We start from the raw sequence: 9,746 nt of genomic DNA on the forward strand, positions 1-9,746 counted from the left end.
TCAGCCTCACCCAGGCCTGTCCTCCTTTCCCATCCCTGCTTGTGCCCTCCCCATCCCTGTCTGTCCCCTCCCCCATCCCTGCCTGTCCCTCTTCCCCATCCCTGAGCCCCCTCCATCACTGTCCCCTCAGCCTCACCCAGGCCTGTTCTCCTTCCCATCCCTGCCTGTCTCCCCTCCATCCTTGTCCCCTCTCCCCATCCCTGCCTGTCCCCCCAATCCCCGTCCCCCCTCCATCCTTGTCCTCCTTCTCCATCCCTGCCTGTCCCTCAAATCCCTGTCTCCCCTCCCCATCCCTGCCTGTCCCCCCCGAGTCCCTGTCCCTTCCCCATCCCTGTCCCTTCCCCATCTCTGTGCCCTCCCCATCCCTGTCCCTTCCCCATCTCTGTGCCTTCCCCATCCCTGTCCCTTCCCCATCCCTGTGCCCTCCCCATCCCTGTGCCCTCCCCATCCCTGTCTCTTCCCCATCCCTGTCTCTTCCCCATCCCTGTGCCCTCCCCATCCCTGTGCTCTCCCCACCCCTCTCTCCCGTTCCCTCCCCGTCCCTGGCCCACCAGCAGTTGAGGCGGCGGACGCCGTCGAGCGCGGCGGCCTTGGCCTGCCGGAGCACGGCGGCCCGGCTCAGCCTCATGCCGGGCCGGGCCAGGCCGGCTTCCAGAGGCGGCACCGGCGCCCTCAGGCTCCGCCCGGCCGGGGCGGGCTCCGAGCGCCGGGGATGGAGCCACCGCCTCCTCCAGGGCCGGAGCCACCTCCTCCCGGCCCGGCCCCCACGGGCCCCGCTCGGGCCTGGCCCGGCCCGGCCGCGCCAACAGGCGCAGTTTGAGTCATTCATTCATATTTACGTGTAAAGCCGATTAGTCGTTTAATTATGTCTTGTTCAGAGCACGGTTTGTACGTACAGCTGCGCCTTTGTGGGCGTATATTTGTATTACAGAGCAATCGTGGAGCGGTTTGGGTTGGAAGGGACCTTAAAGATCACCTCATTCCAATCTCATTCCAACACCTTCCACCAGCCCAGGTTGCTCCAAGCCCCGTCCAACCTGGCCTTGGACACTTCCAGGGATCCAGAGGCAGCCACAGCTTCTCCGGGCAACCTGTGCCAGGGCCTCCCCACCCTCCCAGGGAAGAATTTTTTCCTAATGTCCCATCTGAACCTACTCTTTTTCAATGCGAACCCATTCCCCCTTGGAATAACACACATGAGTGTGTAAATTTATATCTGACTTTACACATACATCCTTATATCTCCCTATGTATCTATATATGTATAAAGTGTATCCCTACATCTATATATGTATTAAATGTATCCCTACATCTATATATGGGTAAAGTGTATCCCTATATCTATATATGAATGAAGTGTGCATAAATAAAATATATCCGCATTTTCTATAATAAATATTTCTCACCGGGTTCTCCTCACTCAACTCCTAAACATTCCAAAGGGTGATAGTTCAGCTCTTGAAAAATATGTTTTGTACAAGTAAGAGTTAATTATTCTCTCAGGAATGACTAATAGAGCACAACAGTTTCTTACTGCTCTTTTCCTGTGGGGCAATAAGAAAACTAAGGCTCACCTTTGAACCAAAGTCAGGAGTCAAGCAGCTCAGGACTCATTCTTACAGACCCAAAGTCCTTCAGGAATCCAATCCTGGACTGATGGATTTCTACACCACCTTGTGACACAGTTTGTATCTTTAGGGGCATAACAGCAGCTTCAGTGATTGAATGGAGAGCTGGAATAAAAAGGCCTGGAGAAGTGGTGTGGTTAGCAAAGACAGTTCAAAAAAAAGGCATTAATGCAGTGTTTCCCAATGCTTTTCTGTGTGTTTGCACCTTATCCAGCAACAGGAACAACTGTGGGATGGGGGCTGGTGGGCGGTTGCTTGATTGTGTTGGTGTTTGGGTGCACCAGTGCCAGTGGAAGGGATCAGGAGTGTGGATGTGGCACTTGGGGACATGGTTTACATAATCACAGAATCCCAGAACCACTGAGGTTGGAAAAGCCATCCAAGATCACCAAGTCCAGCCTGTGCCCAATCCCCACCTTGTCCCCCAGCCCAGAGCACTGAGTGCCACAACCAGTCATTCCTTGGACACCTCCAGGGATGGGGACTCCACCACCTCCCTGGGCAGCCCCTGCCAATGCTTAACAGCTTTTTCAGTGAAGAAATTTTCCCCAATATCCAACCTGAGCCTCCCCTGGCACAGCCTGAGGCCGTTCCCTCTCCTCCTGTCCCTTGTTCCCTGGGAGCAGAGCCCGACCCCCCCCGGCTCCTCCCTCCTGTCAGGGAGTTGCAGAGCCAGAAGGTCCCCCCTGAGCCTCCTTTTCTCCAGGCTGAGCCCCCCCAGCTCCCTCAGCCCCTCCTGCTGCTCCAGCCCCTTCCCAGCTCCGTTCCCTTCCCTGCACACGCTCCAGCCCCTCCATGTCCTTCCTGAACTGAGGGGCCCAGAACTGGACACGGCCCTGGAGGGGTCTCAGCCATGCCCAGGGCAGAGGGACAATCACTGCCCTGGTCCTGCTGCCACAGTATTCCTGGTATGAGCCACTGGTGAACACGGCAGTGCTGGGTTGACAGTTGGACTGAAGGATCTTGGAGAGCTTTTCCAGCCTTAGCGATTCCATAATTCTACGAAACATGCTGGAAGTGAACCCTTGTTTGTGGTCCTGTGTGGAGAGAGATCTCCTCTCTGTTGGCACTGAGCTCCCTTCCCTCCTGACTGCCACACACCTGGAAAAGAGAAGGGCTGAGCATTGTGTTTATTGGGATCAATGGGCATGAACTTTTCAGGAAAAATGTGGATAAGTGGGTTAGGCAGATCATCCCACTGCATTTCCCTCCTCTCTCAGCACTGGGCTGCTGTCACACCCATGGACAGCTGGGACCCCGGGCTGGGGGCCAGAGCGCAGGGGGTGCATGAGATTTTAGAGCTGGATATGCACACTTGGAGGCAGATGGAGCAATTTTTGGGAATTCCTGGCTTTTCTGTACACAGCTGTCCACATCCCAGCTGGCATGAGGTGCCTCTGAGACTCAGGATCTGGGCACCTGCCTGTGCCTCGGTGAGGGCAGCTGCAGGATCCGAGGGACACCAGTGTCCATGGCATTGCAATAGTTCTCCAAATCCCAGACTGTTTTCAGTTCCAGTGGAATATGGAAACACCTGAGCATGTTTTCAACCACTTAGCTGTGCAATCCCAACCCCAGCCGTGCTTTGCTGCCCTGTTGGCAGTGAAGCCTGTCCCTGAGACAGGTTAAGGAGATTAAGGAATCTTTTCTAGATGCCACGGAGAGATTTTTGTGCTCATCCTGCTGGCAAAAGCACAGGTCAGTCAGTTTAACTGTACACTGTCTGCTCTGACACTCTGCTGGGACTGACCCATGCACAAATGTTTGTTTCATTCAGGTTATTTAAATAAAATCAATTTTATTCCCAAGTTTCATACTGCAAGTAGCATCAATAAGCATCTTAGGCAAACCTCCTCCCTGGTCTTTCAAAAGGAGAGAGGTTAAATAATGTGTATCCACTTGAGAAGGACATGGAGAGAGGAACAGGAGAAGCCCTGAGGTCTGGGACAACGTGGCCTCATCAGGATCACCTACAATCCATGGCACATCCATGTCCTGCTCACAGCTCTGGATCTTTCCATATTCCTGGATCTTTCAATCTATCCAATCTTTCAGTGTTGCAGAGCAGGGATAGATGAAGTCCCACCTCACCCCTAATTCCTGGTGGTGGGTTGTAGTCACTTCTTTGGTCTGTGGGAGCAAGAGAGCGAAAAGCTCTTCGCACACTTGGGGTCATATCTGGAGTACCTTCAGTCAGGTCTGCACTACGTGGCAGCCACACATTCCCTTTCCAGCTCTGTATCAACGTTTTATATAATGACCCCATTATCACTTGTTTAATTGCTTTGTGGAGGCCCAGGAAAGCAATTTATTGCACATAACCCTTGTATGTATTTTCTGCTTTCAGAAAAGCTCTCATTTCTGACCAGAACAGTTGCTGTGACCTGTGATTGCTCCATGCAGAGTCTCACAGCTCACTTGTGATTCCCACAAGAGCTTCAGAAGGAAGTGCTGGAACCCCTGAGCTTCTTGGCTACTGAACCAAACATTCCCTGGATGTGGCATGGGATTGCTGTTGGGGTGTGAGTCACAAAAAGGGAATTTGAAGTGATAGTGGTGACCTGCCCTTGCTGCCGGGAGCAGCCACAGCTCCACAGCTCTCCCTGTTTGTCACCATCGCTGATGAGGTGTCTGCTGTCACAGAATCATGGAATCATAGAATCATGGAATGTCCTGAGCTGGAGGTGACCCACAAGGATCATCCAGTCCAAATCCTGGCCCTGTGCAGCCCCAACAATCCCACCTTGTGCCTGAGAGGGTTGTCCAAACCCTCCTGGAGCTCTGGCAGCCTTGGGGCTGTGCCCACTGCCCTGGGGAGCCTGGGCAGTGCCCAACCACCCTCTGGGGGAAGAACCTTTGCCTGGGATCCAACCTGAACCTGCCCTGACACAGCTCCAGCTGTTCCCTCAGGTCCTGCATGGAGTGGTTTCTTCTTCTATTAGCTGGAACTCGCTGACACTTCTGTAGAGATGCCAGTGCCTATATGGATACCTCCTTTTTGAGTCCTGGCAGCTCGGGGGGCAACCAGTGCCACTTCTCCTGGTGCTACCCCACTCTGCTGACAGCACCTTTATGCCTCCCAGAAGCTGATCCCTACCTAGCACCATCCTGGTTAGGAAGAGCTGTTAACTGGGATAGACAGAGCAGCTTGGCTTTGGGGGAGGCATTGACAGCTTTATCCTCCTGGTATCCCAGAGAGGTGGTCAGCCCTCATGGAGATGGGGTCTACTTCCTCCTCTCCAGGGCAGCCACTGGGACGTCTTCAGGAGAGCCCCATGTGTTTGAGAATGTCTCATCTCTGAGCAACAAGTTATTCCTGTAACTGCTCCCGTGTAGCGTCACGGCAAGTTTGACCGCGCTGTGGTTCCGAGGATGCTCTGCTCATGGCAGCTCTCCAGCAGATATTCCACCCACAGGACATTCCCTCTGTGCAGCCCTCGCTGCTCCGGGTCCAGCAGCACCGTTTGGATGTTGGCAGGAAATGCCGAGGTTGGAAAGAGCCAACAAAAGAATAGTGTCATCACGGAGACGTGATGGATGGAGGCAGGCACGGCACCGGAGACCACCAGGCTCTTTCACTTGGGAAGCATCCCCTCTTCAGCCCCTCTGAGGAGACAGCCAAGAGTGTCTGCAAGACACTTCCAGAGGCAGGTGGGCACTCCTGGGCCAAGTTAATAGAGGAGCTTGTGCAGAACTTTTGGAAAAAAGCCTTTGGAGAGGATTTCCAGGAAAGCTTCCGCTCCCTACATGTTCCCACACGACCAGAGCAGCACTAGCCCTGCTTCACCACAGACCAGCTGTGTGGACACCACGGCCACACCTGAACCACCCAGGGACACAGCTCCATTCTGACTAGGACAAGGGATTTCATGACAGGCAAGACCTGCCTCAGCCAACAATGAATTCCCAAGACAAACACCCACAGCAAAAGGAAATCACAGCCAATGGCACAGAGCAAGTAATGAGGGGCTGGAGCGTGTCCAGGGAAGGGAACGGAGCTGGGAAGGGGCTGGAGCAGCAGGAGCAGCTGAGGGAGCTGGGGGGGCTCAGCCTGGAGAAAAGGAGGCTCAGGGGGGACCTTCTGGCTCTGCAAGTCCCTGACAGGAAGGGGGAGCCGGGGGGGGGGGGTCGGGCTCTGCTCCCAGGGAACAACTGGTGGACTTGTTTATGGTTGGATGACCTTTCCAACCTAAACGATTCTGTTCCGCTCATTTCCATGTGCTCTTTCGGCAGGAAGGAGAGCCGGCACTCAGGGATAAAGGTCCCAGCTGGATCGTTTCTCCAATCGCCCTCCAGCGAGGAGCTGCACAGGTGCTGGTGTGGCAGAACTCTGGGAAGAACAGAGCCGGGAAGGGCTTGGCGGGATGGCAGAGGGAGCTCACACGGAAAAAGTGCCACACACGCTGCCACGGAAAAGCTCTTTGAGAGACTGTCTGTCCCTGCTGGCAGCAGAGCTGCCAAACGTTCCCTAATGATTGCCGAGCTGGCTCGCTCCCAGCCGTGGTGTCTGTGCGCTCTGGGAGCGTGTCCGGGTGTCGTGCGGGGGCAGGAGAGGAGCAGGGAAGCCGGGAGCTGCCAGGCTGCTCTGCAGCCCCGGACATGTTGAGATCAGAGTGCGCCGCTGGAAAAAAAACCCAAACACCTTTCCATAACTTTCAGAAGTGTGGATTTTTTCACAGCCTGCAATTCAGTACAGGAAAGCTAAATTAGCACCCCCCGAGCGGGCCTTTTCCGTGGTAAACATATAAAATACAGCAGGGGACACTCATTCCATCAATCCTGCAAAGAAACGGTGGGGGTGGGTTCATGAAACAGTATCAAATGCACTTGGAATCAGGAATTTAAGGAATTTCCACCTTTCTTTTTACATTTTTTTTTCCTTTCATTGATTATCTGTTGGAAAAAAAACTGGAAAATTCACATCAAAAGTTCATTCTCAATAAGACCTATGGATGGACTTCAGTGCTTTGCCCAGCTGAGGCACAGCTGGAAAGCTGATTTGGAGTTGATTTGGAAGCAGTAGGAGCAGCCCAGAGACCTCAGCAGCGTAGGCACGAGCCACTCTGCTCCACTCAGGATCAATTGTGGGGATTACACATGACTGGACAGAGGGAAATTGCTGTTCTGGGGGCTGTTACAGCAGCTCCTTGCCATGAACGGGTTTCCTACTCAGGACTTTTTACTTACTCTTCGTTCCTAATCTTTAATCTTCACTTAAATGTCCTTAATCTCCATTTAATCTTTGTTCTTCCATGACACTGAGTTACTAAAGGGGGATGTGAGAAAGGAGCAGGATTAAGAGGTGAAACAACTGGGCTGCAAGGGACATTTTCATTGCAAGGTGTCGTTGTCCTTGACAGATCCAAGTGGAGAGGACAGTGCTGGCTCACCTCCCTCTGCCTCCCTGTACCTCCCTCTGCTCTTCTCCATATCCTTTTTGAATTCACTACAGTGTTTTGGCTCCCTTTGCTCTGCTTCACTAAATCTGTGGGGGTTTTTCCCAAGGAATAAGGCAAGAAGGAGCTTCCTGGCCCACATTGACTCCAATGTTCTACCCTTTTTCCATGATTTTGGTCTCTTTATAAGTGGGGCACATATCATCCTGATCCCTCCAGGCTCCTTCCTGTGCATCACACATTCTGTATAAAGAAACATCATATTTTACTTTGATTTGCAAATCAGCAGGATCCCAATTCCCATGTAAATGTATTCATGGAATGTGTGTTACTGGCAAAAGGAACTGATAATAACTGTCTCTACAGGGCACTGTGAGCCCTGGAAATTGCTCCTTATGTTGGCATGTCAGCTGTAACCAGGGATGGCAAAGCACTCAAGTCCATAAGGTGCATCCAGTCCAACCATCCCCCAGCACTGCCAAGGCCACCACTATCCCATGTCCCCAAGTGCCACATCCACAGGGCTTTTAAATCCCTCCAGGGATGGGGACTCCACCACTGCCCTGGGCAGCTGTGCCAGGGCTGGACAGCCCTTTCCATCAAGAAATATTCCCTGACATCCAACCTAAACCTCCTCTGGCACAGCCTGAGGCCGTTCCCTCTCCTCCTGTCCCTTGTTCCCTGGGAGCAGAGCCCGACCCCCCCCGGCTCCCCCCTCCTGTCAGGGGGTTGCAGAGCCACAAGGTCCCCCCTGAGCCTCCTTTTCTCCAGGCTGAGCCCCCCCAGCTCCCTCAGCTGCTCCTGCTGCTCCAGCCCCTTCCCAGCTCCGTTCCCTTCCCTGCACACGCTCCAGCCCCTCCGGGTCCTTCCTGAACTGAAGGGCCCAGAACTGGACACAGCCCTGGAGGGGCCTCAGCGGTGCCAGCACAGGGGGACAATCCCTGCCCTTGTCCTGTGCCCACTCTGGGTGTGGCACAGCCCAGGTGCCCTTGGCCTCCTGCCCACCTGGGCACTCCTGGGCTCCTGTCCAGCCGCCGTCACCAGCACTCCCAGGGCCTTTCCCAGCTTTCCAGCCCCTCCACCCCAGCCTGGAGCTTTCCAGGGAGTTGTTGTGACCCAAGGGCAGGACCTGGCACTCGGCCCTGTTGACCCTCACACCGTTGCCCTCAGCCCATGGATCCAGCCTGTCCTGATCCCCCTGCAGAGCCTTCCTGCCCTCAGCAGATCCACATCCCACCCAGCCTGGTGTCATCTGCAAACTGACTGAGGGAGAGACTGTGACTGTAACTGCACAAAGGGGTTTTATAAACTCTGATGGGAATATGGCTGTGGAGAACATGGCCAGGAGGCCCCCAAATCCACGTTCATGTGGAAATATAAGCTGGAAATGGCTTAAGCAAACAAAAGATATCTCTTAAATCCAGTTGCAGTCCCAACACAAAGGGAAAGGAAAGGCTGGGTGCTGTTGGGAGCAGGGAGATAATCCCCTTGGCATCATCTCACAGGTCTGTGTCACTGCTGCAGAGCCTCAGGTGTTCCTGAAAGGTAGGGAGGGAGGCTTCCCCAGCTCTTGGTTACCCAAATTTAAATGTGAATGATCCGAGCACTCAGACCAGCTGTCCCTCTTCCCCTGCACCCTCTTCTGCTCAGAGCATTTTCAGGAGCATTGGAATACCTGCCACCACTGGGACAGGGGAGGGGCCCTCATTCCTAGGACATTCCAGCTGATTTATGCCTGCCAAAGTCTCCTCAATCCCCCTGGTGAGGGGGAAGAGTTCGAGGAGGGGTGGGCAGTGCCTTGTTCTGCAGTGAGGGTGGTGGGCAGAGTTTGGGGTTTACAGTCTCTGAGGGTCAAGGACTGCTTAGATTTGTAAACATAGACCAAGGGCTGGAACACAAATGGCCATTAAACTTCCTGCAACAAAAGGAAAGGCTGAGGCCACCTGGTCTGTTCAGCTGGAGGAGACTGAGGTCAGACCTCACTGGGGTCTGCAGCTTCCTCAGAGGGGGCAGCACCAATCTCTGCCCTCTGTGACCAGGGACAGGATCCAGGGAATGTCCTGGAGCTGTGTCAGGGCAGGGTCAGGTTGGATCTCAGGGAAAGGTTCTTCCCCCAGAGGCTGGTTGGGCACTGCCCAGGCTCCCCAGGGCAGTGGGCACAGCCCCAAGGCTGCCAGAGCTCCAGGAGGGTTTGGACAACACTCTGAGGGACAGGGTGGGATTGTTGGAGCTGTGCAGAGCCAGGAGGTGGACCACATCCACCAGGAGATAATCCTAGTGAGTCCCTTCTGGCTCCGGATCAGTGTGTCACTAACTGTGCTATAACACCCTGTAATGCTGTAAAGCACTGAGATGAAACCCTTGAAAAGTGACATAAAAAAACCCCTGTGGTATTAAAAACCCCGTGTGGGGGTTAAACCAGCAAAAGCTGCAAAAATACCTTCACCTTCATCTTTTATCTGGTAAATTCATCTTCGTGTTCTTGGGGCTGGGAGGGAGAGGGAAGGCAGCCAAGCAGCCTCTGGGTTGTCTCTTCTCCTAAGTGTCAAAGCTGATGGAAACAGATGAGAACTCCAAGATAGGTCAGGCCTAGTCCAGGCCTGGACAGGGTTTGGAGCAACCTGGGATAGTGGAAGGTGACCCTGCCCATGGCAGGGGGTAGAATGGGATGAGCTTTAATGCCCCTTCCAACCAAAACCATCCTGGGATTCCCTGGGATGAG

The sequence above is a fragment of the Neopelma chrysocephalum genome, unplaced genomic scaffold (genome assembly GCF_003984885.1).
Source record: "Neopelma chrysocephalum unplaced genomic scaffold, ASM398488v2 Primary Assembly neopelma1_252, whole genome shotgun sequence".
Classification (NCBI taxonomy): domain Eukaryota; kingdom Metazoa; phylum Chordata; class Aves; order Passeriformes; family Pipridae; genus Neopelma; species Neopelma chrysocephalum.